The sequence below is a fragment of the Ovis canadensis genome, chromosome 4 (assembly GCF_042477335.2).
Source record: "Ovis canadensis isolate MfBH-ARS-UI-01 breed Bighorn chromosome 4, ARS-UI_OviCan_v2, whole genome shotgun sequence".
Classification (NCBI taxonomy): domain Eukaryota; kingdom Metazoa; phylum Chordata; class Mammalia; order Artiodactyla; family Bovidae; genus Ovis; species Ovis canadensis.
In genome coordinates this window covers 63,767,229-63,779,983 of record NC_091248.1, presented here as the reverse complement: position 1 = coordinate 63,779,983, position 12,755 = coordinate 63,767,229, and positions in this window count along the sequence as shown.

The following is a 12,755-nucleotide window of genomic DNA, read 5'->3' as shown; positions in this document are numbered from 1 at the left end:
GAAGAGTTGACTCATTGGAAAAGACCCTGATGCTGGGAGGGATTGGGGGCAGGAGAAGAAGGGGACGACAGAGGATGAGGTGGCTGGATGGCATCACCGACTCGATGGACATGAGTTTGGGTGAAGTCCGGGAGTTGGTGATGGACAGGGAGGCCTGGCGTGCTGCGATTCATGGGGTCGCAAAGAGTTAAACACGACTGAGCTACTGAACTGAACCAGTTCTTGACTGTGCTAGGCTGAGGAATCTCAGCACTTTCTGGGCATTATCTCACTTTATCCTTAAACTATATGAACGATTCCAAGTATTTACATTTCTTGGATGAGATCCTAAGATGTCAAATACCACCTCCAAAGTCTTACCAATGACAGATAACTGGAGCCCTGAGGTTAAATCCTTTAGGCTTATTTACTGCTTTATAATCTCTCCATCAGCTCAAAAACCATATTAGTGATGGAGTCACAGACTTTGGTATCACCAGCATCCTGCTCTAAGTAACTAAGCTAACTGGCAATATGTAGAAAACACATTATCTTCTGTCTCCTCAGCTAGTTAACACACCTCCCTGTTAGAGTAAATTAGAATGTGTGGGGTGGTGGGTGAAATTATAGGTTTTTATAAGAGATACTGAAAAACAGTGTCTTCAGAATTGATCACAGAGACTTCCCCCACAGTCTGTGTGCTTGTGCTTATCACTCAGTCATGTCTGACTCTTTGCAACCTGGTGGACTATAGCCCTCCAGGCTTCTCTGTCCATGGGGATTCTCCAGGCAAGAATACTAGTGTGGGTTGCTATGCCCTCCTCCAGGGGATCTTCCCAACCCAGGGATCGAACTCAGGTCTGCACTGCAGCCTGTTTGTTTACCATCTGAGCCATCAGGGAGGCCCTCCCCCGCACCCTAGTGGTTAATAATCTGCCTTCTGATGCCAGGGATGTAGGTCTGATCCCTGATGGGGGACTAGGCTAGCACATGCCAGAGCTGTGGGGCCAAAAAATAAACAAAAATTGAGCACAGAGGTACAAAGTCTGATCTTTGCTTTGTAATAACTTTTTAGCATGGATATAACTTAATTCTACATTTCTTGAGTTTACTACCCAGGCACTGTGGATTTAAATACTACTTAGAAATTACTGAGAATTCCATGGCAGTCCAGTGGTTATGACTCCACACTCTTAACTGCCAAGGGTCAGGGTGTGATCCTTGGGCAGAGAACATTATCCCATAAGCCTTGTGGCACAGCCAGAAAAAGAAAAAGAAATTACTCCTTGCCTAGCTAAGCTGTTTTGGGAGAGAAGATACTAATGATATTTAGTGTTTGTTTTTAAAGACTGCCACTTCGCAGTCAATGTCCATTTTCCCTGTTCTTTCCTCTGTACATGAGCATTTTGGCCATCTTAACCATTTTCATGCATTTAGCACCCACCTATATACACTGAAGGAACCAACTTAGCAACTAAACAACAATGTACACTGATAACTGCTAGATCCTTAGCTCTTGTCTCTACATCTCTCCTGGTCTCCAATTCCATATTTTCAATTCTCTACTGAACATGTCCAAGTGGGTGATTCTATATTTAATATCTAAAATATTAAATACATATTAGCTTCCTTACCAGAGAAGGCAATGGCACCCCACTCCACCACTCTTGCCTGGAAAATCCCATGGACGGAGGAGCCTGGTGGGCTGCAGTCCATGCGGTCACAAAGAGTGGGACACAACTGAGCAACTCCCCTTTCACTTTTCACTTTCATGCATTGGAGAAGGAAATGGCAACCCACTCCAGTGTTCTTTCCTGGAGAATTCCAGGGACAGGGGAGCCTGGTGGGCTGCCGTCTCTGGAGTTGCACAGAGTCAGACATGACTGAAGTGACTAGCAGCAGCAGCAGCTTCCGTATGATTCATGATACCTCCAATCATCCATAATGAAAAATATTATAGCCATTCTCAACTCTTCCCTTTATCCCAATATCTAATTAGTCACTGTTGTAGTTGACTACAGCTAGAAGCAGACCTGGAGATAAGCATTTGAGTACAGCAAGTGTGTTGAAGAGATTATCCAAGAAAACATCAGTAGGGGATGGAAAAGAGATGGAAGTGATTTCAGTTACGTTAGTGAGATTGTTGGATGGCATCACCCACTCAATGGACATGAATTTGAGCAAACTCCAGGAGATAGGAAAGGACAGGGAAGCTTGGCAGTCCGTGGGGTGGCAAACAGTATGACACGACTGAGCAACTGAACAACAACAATGAGTAGATTACACATGTGGGCAGTTGGGTCTCAGACATGTTGGAGACCTCTGGAGAGCAGCATAGAACACACTTCAGAGTTGTTCTACCCAAAATATGTCCATCAACTTCCATCAGGCTTTGGTTGAGGACTGCTCCCAGGGATTTTTAACTACATGGCACATCTGGCCTGCCTTGTAAGTGGGCTGTGTGAGCACTAACAGAGAAATCTCTCAGGCAAAACATCCCTGGTGCTTCCAAAAAGGCAGCTTTGGGTGAGCATGAAAAGAAAAAGTGAATACTGAAAGTATCCAGGTGAGACACTAATGAGGTTGGCTCTAATCACCAAGTTCAATCAATTCTGAATGTGGGGAGAAGAGTGAAGGGAGTACCAATATAGACTCCAGACTTTTACCTTAGATAGTAGGGTGTTTAGTGAAACCAGTACAGAAATAAAAGGAAGTACAGCTCTGGGGAGAAACTGGAGACAGATGGCTCCCCTAAGAAAAACAAATATCGTATATCAATGCATAAATGTGTAATCTAGAAGGATAGTACAAATGAACCTATTTGTAGAGCAGGAATAGAGACACAGATGTAGAGAACAGACACAGGAACACAGCACTGGAAGGGGAGGGTGGGACAAATTGGGAGGTTAGGACTGATGTATATACAGGCTTCCCTGGTGGCTTAGGCAGCAAAGAATCTGCCTGCAAAGTGGGAGACCTGGGTTCAATCCCTGGGTCAGGAAGATCCCCCGAAGAAGGGAATGGCTACCCACTCCAGTATTCTTGCCTGGAGAATTTCATGGACAGAGGAGCCTGGCAAGCTGAAGTCCATGGGGTTGCAATGACTTGGACATGAAAAGTCGGGAAGTCTGAAGTGAAGTCACTCAGTCGTGTCTGACTCTTTGTGACCCCGTGGACTGTAGCCTATCAGGCTTCTCCGTCCATGGGACTCTCCAGTAAAGAATGCTGGAGTGGGTTACCATTTCCTTTTCCAGGGGATCTTCCTGACCCAGAGATCGAACCTGGGTCTCCTGCATTGGAGGCAGACGCTTTAACCTCTGAGCCACCAGGGAAGCCGACTAACCCTAACATACTACATGTGTAAAACAGATAACAAGTGGGAACCTGTTGTTTAGCACAGGAAGCTCAGCTCAGTACTCTGTGATGACCTAGATGAGTGGGGCAGGGGGTGGGATGGGAGGGAGGTTTTAAAGGAAGGGAATATATGTATACATATAGCTAATTCACTTCATTGTACAGCAGAAAGTAAAGCACAGTTGTAAAGCAACTATACTCCAGTTTTTTTTAAAAGTGATGCTTGACCTAAAATCCAAACCATTCGAAGGAGTGCTCCAGGCAGTAAGCATTATCACCATACCCATTTTACACATGGGAAAGAATGTGGTGAGGAGAACCGGAATAACAATCAGGGGACCAAAGTTCTAAACCTGAATGCTCTTCTGTTTCTGTGTAACCTAGCATAAATCATGTCTTGGGAACTTGGTTGTCTAGATTTTCAAATGAGAGGCTACAAGTTCCTTTCCAGATGTAAAGCTATTCCAGTGAGTTGCAAAGAGTTTGCTTCCAGAGAACCACAGAACAGTCACATCTGTAACAGAAGTTTGTTACTTTGGGGACTGTTGTCTAGCAGAACACTCATTCCACGTTTGAGGGATCTAGCACGTGTGAGATCACGTGGCACTAGGAGGCCCACGTGGCCAGCCCTGGCTCTTCTGAGCCCCACGGGTAGAATGGGCACAGAACCTAAGCCAAGCAGACGCTCCCACCAGGACCACCATCAAAAGGGGTGGCACAAAGAAACTGCGAGCTTAGAATCCGTCCCGCTGGCCGCTGCTGCACCTCCTGCATCAGTGGCCAGTGGGGACAGTGGTGTGCTCCATTCAGACCCTTCCAGTGGAAAGTCTCAGCTGGGGCCACCTAGCTTCTTGCCGGCTTCTCAAAACCACATTGGTTATTTCACTATCATATAACCTGCCAATAATTTATTTTTCCCAAAAGTGAACCAGAGATTATTTCACAGAGCTTACTTTCAATCCAGAAAGTTGGGTGCACCACACAACTTAAACGAACCTAGGAATCTTATAATATTACAAGAAAGGTATCATAAACCCAATTTTTTTCTTAAGGAAAGGAAACTAGCTCAGAGAGCTTAAATACTATACCTAAGATCAAGCAATCAATCAGCAGTAAACCACAGTGAGTCCCTACCCTTCGCACAATTCTGTACTACATCTGTTCATGGTGGACACAGCACTAACCAGGAAGGAAGGGAGTTCCTTGGCTCTTTCTTTTTACCACCTCATTCTCTTGCAGGGAACACCTCACCTCTGATGTTGGCTGGCCTCAATGGTTTGCTGGGGTTGAATGTCCCCATCTGTTAGAACACAATGCTTCCCTCATAGCTCAGTTGGTAAATCATCTGCCTGCAATGCAGGAGACCTGGGTTCGATTCCTGGGTCTGGAAGATCCCCTGGAGAAAGAAATGGCAATCCACTCCAGTATTCTTGCCTGGAGAATCCCATGGACAGAGGAGTCTGACAGGCTACGTCCACAGGATCGCAAGAGCTGGACACGACTTAGCGACTAAACCACCAAACTGCCCATAGAGCCCTTTCGCCTGGGTATTTTGTGGATTTACTGTAGCCAAAATTCGGCCTATGTGCACAGTATCGAATTGAATCACAGAGACAGAGTTTGGGGGAACCCATTCCAGTGTTCTTGCCTGGAGAATCCCAGGGACGGGGGAGCCTGGTGGACTGCTGTCTATGGGGTCGCACAGAGTCGGACACGACTGAAGTGACTTAGCAGCAGCAGCAAAGAATAGCTTTATTGCTTTGCCAGGCAAGGGGGCCACAGCAGGACAATGCCCTCAAAAGTGTGTGTCCCATCTGAAGGGGGTAGTGAAGAGTTTCATGGTAATGGTTCACAGAGCTCTTGGACATTCTTCTGACTGGTTAGTGGTGAGATACTTGGGAGGCAGCGTTATCAACATGTAGATCTTTGGTCTGGGGTTGATGTACTTCTGGGCAGCATACAGTTACCTTCTTTTATCCAGTAGGGGTTTGAGTATCTGCAGAAGAGCTTAAAAATAATGTTTTGTGTATTGCTTGAGGTGGGGGTGGGAGGTTCCCTGGTGGCTCAGTGGTTAAAAATGTGCCTGCCAATGCAGGAAATGCAGGTTCAAGCCCTGGGTCAGGAAGATTCTCTGGAGAAGGAAATAGCAACCCACATCAGTATTCATGCCTGGGAAATTCCCAGGACAGAGGAGCTTGGAGGACTACAGACCAAGAGTCTGACATGACTTAATGACTAAAGACTAAAGACCAACAGCCCCTTGAGGGGGAACCAGGACCCTGTCCCCTTGCTCACTATTGTTTCCTGACTGCTCCTCCCTTGTCTCCATCGTTATCATTCACTCTGAGATACCCTTTGAAAAAAAAGGAAACTCCAGAAAAGAAATGTATGTGTTGGGGTAGAAATGACAGGATATACCATCCTCTGCTTCAAAATGACTCTAAATACAAAGGTATTATAGATCACTGATATGCAGAGTCAATAAATCGACAGTTACCAAATGGTCTTTGTTGAAATATTGTGCAGGATATTGAAAGGAATGCAAAAATGTTGTCAGCAAATCTCTGATCTCCGAAGCTATTTAATCGAGGAAATAAGGCATTTCCTACAAGCAGTGAAGAATATGTGGCAACAGGCCAGCTCAGGCTGGGCCCTCTGTTCATACTTTTCCACCCCAACCGCAATTAGTCAGACTCACACCCTTGCCTCCTCTGAGTCTTCCATCAAAAGTCACTTTCTCAACTAAAACTAAAATTACCATATGATCCAGCAATTCCACTTCAGGATTTACATCCAGACGAAAGTATAGTTCTAAAAGATACATGTACCCCAACGTTCATAGCAGCATTACTTACAATAGCCAAAACATAATGTCCATTGACAGATAAGAGGATAAAGAAGATGTCAGTTAAGTCGCTCAGCCGTGTCCAACTCTTTGTGACGCCATGGACTGCAGCATGCCAGGTCTCCCTGTCTATCACCAACTCCCGGACTTTACTCAGACTCATGCCCATTGAGTTGGTGATGCCATCCAACAATCTCACCCTCTGTCGTCCCCTTCTCTTGCCTTCAATCTTTCCCAGCATCAGGGTCTTTTCAAATGAGTCAGCTCTTCACAACAGCTGGCCAAAGAATCGGAGTTTCAGCTTCAACATCAGTCCTTCCAATGAGTATTCAGGAATGATTTCCTTTAGGATGGACTGGTTGGATATCCTTGCAGTTCAAGGGACTCTCAAGAGTCTTCTCCAACACCACAGTTCAAAAGCATCAATTCTTCGGCATTCAGCTTTCTTTATAGTCCAACTCTCACATCCATACAAGACTACTGGAAAAACCATAGCCTTGACTAGATGGACCTTTGCTGGCAAAGTAACGTCTCTGCTTTTTAATATGCTGTCTAGGTTGGTCGTAACTTTTTCTTCCAAGGAGTATGTGTCTTTTAATTTCATGGCTGCAGTCACCATCTGCAGTGATTTTGGAGCCCAAAACATAAGGTCTGACACTGTTTCCACTGTTTCTTGGTCTGCCACAGGGGCAGGGGCTCTGGGTGCAGCAGACTTGGGTTGGCATAAGCCCTCTTGGAGGAGGTTGCCATTAATCCCACCATAGACCTGCCAGAACTTAGTAGGACTGGGGAAATAGACTCTTGGAGGGCACAACAGAACCTTGTGCACCAGGTCCCAGGAGAAAGGAGCAGTGACCCCACAGGAGACTGAGCCAGGCTTGCCTGTGGGTGTCCAGGCATCTCCAGCGGAGGCGTGGGTCGGCGGTGGCCTGCTGCAGGGCTGGGGCACTGAGTGCAGCAGTGCATGCATGGGACCTTTTGAAGGAGGTCACCATTAACTTCATTTCCTCCACCATAGTTCCGCCCCCAGGTAAACAGCAGGGAGGGAACACAGCTCCACCCATCAACAGAAAATTGGATTAAAGATTTACTGAGTGTGGCCCCACCATCAGAACAAGATCTGCTTTCCCCCTTTGTCAGTCTCTCCCATCAGGAAGCTTCCATAAGCCTCTTATCCTTCGCCATCAGAGGGCAGACAGACTGAAAACCACAGTCACAGAAAACTAACCAATCTAACCACATGGACCTTGTCTAACTCAATGAAACTATGAGTCATGCTGTGTAGGGCCACCCAAGATGGACAGATCATCGTGGAGAGTTCTGACAAAATGTGGTCCACTGGAGAAGGGAATGGCAAACCACTTCAGTATTCTTGCCTTGAGAATGTTATGCCCAAGTCATGAAATCTCCCAATGACCACCAGGGAGCCAATATCCAATGCAAAAGCAAGAGAGTCTTTATTACCAAACTCGAGCTCCCACCATTACCGATGCAGCGGCTATAGGGAGGAGCCCCAGGTTTTGGATTACATTGTTTATATAGGGAGTATTCATGAAAAAAAGAATTTCTAGGTAAGGGGACATCTGATTGGTCACTTTCTTTCGAAGGGTTGTGTGTTGGTTTTTGATTGGTCCCTATTACCTAGGTAGACCACAAGATCCTGAACGTTAAGTCAGGAGATTCTGGTCTGGGGTCCAATTGGCTCGTGGGTGGTGGAGTGAGCTCAGGGGATTTCCAAAGGCTCTTTTCCCAGAACCTTACAAAATGGAGTTTTTCTGTTAACAAAAACTTAGCTTAGATTCTTCAGAGAACCCCATCAACGGCATGAAAAGTAGATATAATGAAATATTCAGTTCAGTTCAGTTCAGTTGCTCAATCGTGTCCGACTGTTTGCAACCCCATGAATCGCAGCACGCCAGGCCTCCCTGTCCATCACCAATTCCCAGAGTTCACCCAGACTCGCGTCCATCAAGTCAGTGATGCCATCCAGCCATCTCATCCTCTGTCGTCCCCTTCTCCTCCTGCCCCCAATCCCTCCCAGCATCAGAGTCTTTTCCAATGAGTCAACTCTTCGCATGAGGTGGCCAAAGTACTGGAGCTTCAGCCTTAGCATCATTCCTTCCAAAGAAATCCCAGGGCTGCTCTCCTTCAGAATGGACTGGTTGGATCTCCTTGTAGTCCAAGGGACTCTCAAGAGTCTTCTCCAACACCACAGTTCAAAAGCATCAATTCTTTGGCACTCAGCCTTCTTCACAGTCCAACTCTCACATCCATTCATGACCACTGGAAAAACCATAGCCTTGATTAGACGGACCTTAGTCGGCAAAGTAATGTCTCTGCTTTTGAATATACTATTTAGGTTGGTCATATTACTCATCCATAAAAAAGAATAAGATGATGCCATCTGCAGCAATGTCAACTACAAATTGGGCTTCCCTGATAGCTCAGTTGGTAAAGAAACCACCTGTGTTGCAGGAAACCTGGGTTTGATCCCTGGGTTGGGAAGATCCCTTGGAGAAGGGAAAGGCTACCCACTCCAGTATTCTGGCCTGGAAAATTCCATGGGCTGTATAGTCTGTAGGGTAGCAAAGAGTCAGACATGACTGAGTGACTTGCACTTCACTTCACTTCAACTACAAATTGGCATTTGCCAAGAGCATTGCCAATAACTGAGCAACAAGGGCATTTGCCAGCTCCCTTTGCAGGGACTGGGCTTCCCTGGTAGCTCAGCTGGTAAAGAATCTGCCTGCAATGTGGGATACCTGGGTTCCATCCCTGGGTTGGGGAGATCCCCTGGAGAAGGGAACAGCTACCCACTCCAGTATTCTGGCCTAGGGAATTCCATGGACTGTATAGAGAATTCCAGGGAGCTGAAGCTCCAACACTTTGACCACCTGATGCAAAGAACTGACTCATTGGAAAAGACCCTGATGCTGGGAAAGATTGAAGGCAGGAGGAGAAGGGGACAACAGAGGATGAGATGGTTGGATGGCATCACCGACTCAATGGAGATGAGTTTAAGCAAACTCCAGGAGTTGGTGATAGACAGGGAAGCCTAGTGTGCTGCCATCCATGGGGTCACAAAGAGTCAGACAGGACTGAGTGACTGGACTGAACTGATCTTCCGTGGGGTCGCAGAGTCAGACACTGACTAAGTGACTTTTACTTCACTTCACTTCTACAGAGACTGAACCCTGTGCTGCTGCAGCTGTTGACTTTCAACACCCGCTAAGGGAGTTCAGGGTGGAGTGAGGCACGCTGTGCTCCAGGGGATCTAGTGAAGCGTGTCTTTAGATAGTTAGGTATTTTCAGGAACTGAGTTCATGATCCCAATCCCTGTATCTCTTCATATCTAAAAAAGCAATAAATACCTTCATGATGACATCAGCTCATGGACAGAGAAGCCTGGAGTGCTGTAGTCTGTGGGGTCACAAAGAGTTGGACACAAGTAAGTGACTCAACAACAACGAGCTTTAATATATAGAATGGATATACAACAAGGTACTGCTACATAGCATGTGCGTGCATGCTAAATTGCTTCAGTTGTGTCCAACTCTTTGCAACCCAGTGAACTGTAGCCCACCAGGCTCCTCTTTCCATGGGGATTTCCCAGGCAAGAATACTGGAGTGCGTTGCCAGGCCTTCCTCTAGGGGATCTTCCTGACCCAGGGACTGAACCCGCATCTCCTGCATTGCAGGCAGATTCTTTACCACTAAGCCAGTGAGGAAGGACAGGGAGCTTTTTTCATATCTTAGGATGAAAATGGAAAAGAATATTCTAAAAAAGAATGCACATATATATGTTATGTGTGTGAATAATTTTGCAGTACAGCAGAAATTAACAACATTGCAAATTAACTAAATTTCAATTGAAAAAAAAAAAAGTCATGTTCTCAGTGAGGCTTGTCCTGACCCTAATAAACACCATCCAGGCCCTTCATTCTCACTCTCCCTGATTCCATGTTATTTTTGTCCACAGCACTTACCGTCTTCTAACATGCGTTCTAATTCCTCTGTTGTGTTTATTTTATAAAGTTTTCTGCTGCCAGAATCTAAGCTCCATGAGGGCTGATTTCTGCTTTGTTCACTGATGGTTCCCAAAAGCCTAGAAGAGTGTCTTGCACATAGCAGACACTCCAAAAAGGAAAAACAAAAAACTGTTGAATCTGAGAAATGGAATATTTCCTGCCATATCAATAAACAAGGAAGTCACAGTCATCTGTGATTACAGCCCTTCGGTGTGAGCCATGAGTCCTGAGGGTTCACAGGAAGGCAAAGAATACCTGACATTTAGCAACCATCAGACTACAGCCACTCCCTACAGTGAGCCCCAAGGAAGCTCAGGATTTGAAAAACACAGACACAGCCCCCAGATGGGAGAGGTGCATATCCAAGGAATGATTTCAGTGAGCCCAGACTCTTGCATCTTCCCACATGTAGAAAAGGGCTAGCTAAATTCCTTACCTTGGGTCATCTGGTTTTCTTTAATTAACAACAATCTTTCAGTGTTTAGACTGCCTGCCTTTTGGTGCAAAATTTCTATATAACCTGGCTCCTCCTCTTGCCTCCTCCAGAGCAGTTCTCTCAAGGTTACTTGAGATGCTATCTCCCAGACTTGAAGTCTCAAAAATAATAAAATGTATTATAAAATGTAACCTAATAAATGTAACCTAGTAAAATGTAACCCTAAACTTTTAGGTTGCTTGCACTTTTTTCAGTGGACAAATCTATGAAAGTAGACAGAAAAGATAGCAAATGCTGCAGGAATATTAATGGAGAGAGGTTATAATGAACTGGGGACCTGAGGGAAATCTTTAGGCAAAAAACCCCACAACTATTTACATTAGTGTTTTCCCTGTGCTTCCCATCAGAGGGTTCGATTTTGGGGAGCTAAGATCCCACAAATCACACAACACAGTCAAAACAAAAATAATAAATTGATCTTTGAAAACTGGATAGGATTTTAACAGAGAAGAGTAAAAAAAAAGGGGGAATGTCATTTCTGGGTCATGAAGACTTCTAGGCAAAGAGGATTAAAGGACAAAAAAGCATAATCGTTTACAGTGCGCTAGAGGGAAAAAGGTATAGACTTTGTAGTCACCAACTCTCCTTTGGCAATTCATTTGCTTAAGTCCTTGGAGAAACTGGCTAATCTCTCTAAATCTTTTCCTCATTTGTAAAGTGAAGAGAATGATACACTGTGTAAAGGATTTTTAAAAACTTAAATAATGCACCTGGCACATAGTCATTCCTTAGAAGAACAAATTATTACACTGCTCTAACACACTGACAGTTATCAAACATACAGTTGAATTCACTTTCACAATAATACAATTTGAGTCACTTGATCTGAGTCTCTACAGGTATGCCATTGAATCTTCCATAAAATGGGTTAGGGTGGTGCTCAAGCGGTGTGGTGGAGATGGGAATGGCACCCACTCCAGTACTCTTGCCTGGAGAATCCCATGGGTAGAGGAACCTAGTGGGCTACAGTCCATGGGGTTGCAAAGTCAGACATGATTGACCACCTGTGCACAATAGTGTGGAAAATTCCTTCTCTCAGGCATGCAGTAGCCATGGTCTATAGAGTGACCCTGTGTTAGAATCATCAGTTTGGATGACAAAAAAGAAATTCCTGCTCAGTGAAATGCAATCATTTGTCTGAGTGAGCAAATCTATGAACTGAAAATGGCACCATGCATACATAGGACTTCTAAGTCCAGGTCTATTACTCTTTTCAATAAATTCTCTATTTCTAACCATTTTTATGGATTTGAGCCACACAATTATATTGCTGATCCATTCAATCAATGACAAACCCCAATGTTTCTGAAATCTGTCGTTGCAGAGACTTCATTTGATATTTCTGTCTCTCATCGAGAGACTAAGGCAAGAAGAACTGAACTGCTGGAGTGTTCCTCTCCAAGCCATTTTCTGCAGCTTATTGAAGATGTCCTCTACATGGTTTTTTCTTGAAGAAGTTGAACCTCTGCCTGTAGAAACAGTACTTAAGGGGAACTGAACTGGAAATACCCTTTACTTGAAATACCCTTTACTTCACTCCACATGTTTATGTAATGATGTTTCCAGTTTAAAAAAAAATGTATACTAGCCATTGAGAAATTGATAGAAAAATAAGATAAATGACCAAAAGCACTTAAAGATATGTGAATAAATACACAGTGAAGGGAAAGGGTTGTTGCCATATGCAGGGATTAACAGAGCAAGAAATACTGTGGGAGAAAATAGTGGGAGAGCACCAGGAAATCACTTCAGCAGAGAACACCTGGATCCACTTCTGAGAGTGACAGGGTATGAAGGGGGACACAGGACAGCTCAGCACACAAACTTGATAAAATGGGCTTAGATGAAGAGTTGAGAGAGGGGTGATTACTGGAGAAATACAGTGATACCTAGGTTAAGCATTTACTCTGAGTTACTGTGCTTAAGAATATAATCATTGTCTGTGCAAAATGGGCATTTCTTTGTTACTGTCTACAGGCTAAGAAAGATATGTTTAAAAAAAAATTTTAACAGAATCAACAAAAAAAGATATTCAAAAGATACTCCAGAATTC